Below are 2,632 nucleotides of genomic sequence, written 5' to 3'. Positions count from 1 at the left end.
GTCCTGCATCCCAATGTCCCCAAGCAGGACCCCTGTGAGCCTTCCCTGGTGACAAATGTGGCATTGGGGAGATGTTTGACCATCCTGGAAAGAGCCCAGAACAGAGGTGGCCACATCAGGGTCCCTGTCATCAACACCACCCAGGATGGCGGGAGCTCTGCAGAGGGGTTTTCTCTCCATGAAAACATTTATCCCTGAAGTCATGCCACTTCTGTAGGAGGGAGCAGACCTGTTCCTGATTAGCATAACTCCTTCCCAAGGAGTACTGATCCATCCTGCATCCCTAAAGTGTTTAAATCAGCCTGGCAGCACACAGCAGAAGCCTCCAGAGGAATTATTCCAGGGATGCTCTCAAGAAAATAAGGAAACTCAGCATGTGGGAAGACACTACAAATCTCCTGTAACATATAAAACAAGCAAAAAAAAGCTAAATGCAAGAGAAATAAGGAATGCTTGAAGCCTTTCCTGCCCCCGGAGGCATGAAAGCAGCTTGTTTATTAATAAACAGCAAAAACATCACAGTGCAAATGCTAATTTTTTTTTCCCCTGCCATTTTCCTCTTCAAAATACTCCCATTCCTAATTGCTTTGCAGCTCTGCTTCCTGTTGGAGGTGAGGTGGGACAGCATGGGTGGTGCCAGGCATGGCTGGCAGCCCCTTCCTCAATCAAAGGATGCCAAGACCCAAAGGGGAAGATTGCCATGGGAGGGGAAAACATGGCTTTAGCTGCTGAGACCCCCAAGGAACCTGCTTCCTTCCAGTTTCATGTTCTCAAGCACCTGGACACATTTGATTATGAATTCTCCATGTTTGGGTCACTTTGGATTGTGAGGAGTGCAAGGCACAGAGGATGCCCCTGCCATCCCTGAGCCAGGCAGGGAATCAAAACAAGGTTTGCACGTGGAAAAGTGAATTAGCTTTTGTTTAGATCTTTGATTTGGCTGGGCTGTTTTTCAGCAAATCCTGCGCTTTGATCTGCTGCTTACCAGAGCTACCTGGTACCTCCTGTGCACCTGAGGTACCCCTGGACCAGATCAAAGAGGGAAGAGATGGCAGATGAAGGAGTCAGTTGGAGGCATCAGGAATGATGTAAAGCCAGAGGTGTCACAGCAGAGCAGAAACTCAGGAGCTGGGTGCTGTGGCAGCAGCACAGGTTTTATTTTGCAAATCCCCCCCAGATTCAGCTGATGAGAAGTGCCAGTTTTGGAGGAAGGTCCGAGTATTATGAATGCATCACTTGTATCTCCAGCTCTCTCAGTGCCGAGTTGGATTCATCTGAAATGGGAATTCAAGCTCTGTATGAAATACACAGCCTCCCTTGCAGATTTAAAACACTCTTTGGGCACAGAATTAATTTTCTAAGAATTTACAAGCAAATCCATTAATTGGTTTACTAGTTTAATTAATTAAAGTAAATTCCTTAAGAAATTTAGCATCCAGTGCCAGACCATTTGCTTGTGTTTTATGACCTCAAAAACAGAGCAACATAAATGTTTTAAATTTCCTCTACTTAGAGCTCGCTGGTGTCATGGGTGAAGGCTACATTTGAATATCTTCCCTTTTTTTTTTATGAGATTAATGGTAGTTTCTCTCTACTATTCTTCATAACCAAAGTTTCCTCCTGCAGCAGAGGCAGAAGAATAATGTTCAGAGAAAGTTATGTGGATAAATACGTGCTTCTGAGAAGACTGCTATTTCCCATTGAGTTTTCTCAGCTGTCAAGGGAGGCACCATCCTCCCTCTCACCCCACGGCCTCTGTCTCCCCAGGAACTCTAAAAAATCAAAGAAAACCCCCAAATGCTTCCAAACCCCAGACATCTCACCCAGGTTTCTTATGATTGCTTCTGTAACAGGCACAAGGCGAGAAGGCAGCCACTTGGAAAAAAAGCAATTCTTCCTCTGCCAGTAGATGTTTACATGTGAACTTATAGGATGGATGCACTTGCAGTGCAGCTCATTCAATCTCACACTGCTTTAGAAAAAATGGAGAAACTTTTTTTTTCCCCCTAGGAGTGTTTTAAAATTGCTATCATTGTAACTTTTCTTATTATTTGTTTTTATTGCTTTTTTTCTTCACCCATCTGTTCATAATGTAGTATAGACTGGGATATATAGATAGATTTGCTGCTTTGGGTTCAACAGCGGGAGTACCTCTGCAGCCTGTGCTTTACAAATAAAGTGATTATATGAAATAATAGCAATATGTTCCCATTAATTCGCAGGATTTCTTTTCAAAAGCCAGCCTGCACCCCGCCTGGTGCACTTGCTGGCAGAGAGGGAAGTGCCCGAGGCAGGAACAGGAGCGAGCAGGGGATCAGAGCAGGGCAGGGGGATGCACAGGGGGTGTGCAGGAACCGCGGGGGAGGACATGGGGGGGATGCTCTGCTGAGTGAACGCTGCAGGCTCTGGTGTTCCACACCATTCTGGATCAATGCAGAGCATGCCTGTGGTTCCAGCTCTAAAAACTGTATTTCTGAAGATAAGAAATATGAAATTTCCAGCAGTTCAAAGCTGCAAGGGCACTCAAGTCCTCCTCTTCATTGTTCATAGCTAGGATTCACTCCACCCATTTTTAATATAGTTTTTACTTATTTATAAAAAGACTCAACCCTCAAAAGCAAGCTCCTGGACA

The 2,632-nt window shown here is 45.0% G+C and overlaps 1 protein-coding gene across 4 annotated transcripts in view; it reads right to left on the bottom strand.

Moving 5' to 3' along the window:
* Positions 1–2,632, bottom strand: part of MAD1L1 (mitotic arrest deficient 1 like 1) — a 352,753-nt gene that overhangs the window by 1,301 nt on the left and 348,820 nt on the right. The window lies entirely within an intron of this gene.

This window comes from Geospiza fortis, unplaced genomic scaffold (assembly GCF_000277835.1).
Source record: "Geospiza fortis unplaced genomic scaffold, GeoFor_1.0 scaffold237, whole genome shotgun sequence".
In the NCBI taxonomy this organism is placed as follows: Eukaryota; Metazoa; Chordata; class Aves; order Passeriformes; family Thraupidae; genus Geospiza; species Geospiza fortis.
The sequence above is the reverse complement of the archived record's forward strand: the minus strand, read 5'-3'. Positions and strand labels throughout refer to the sequence as shown.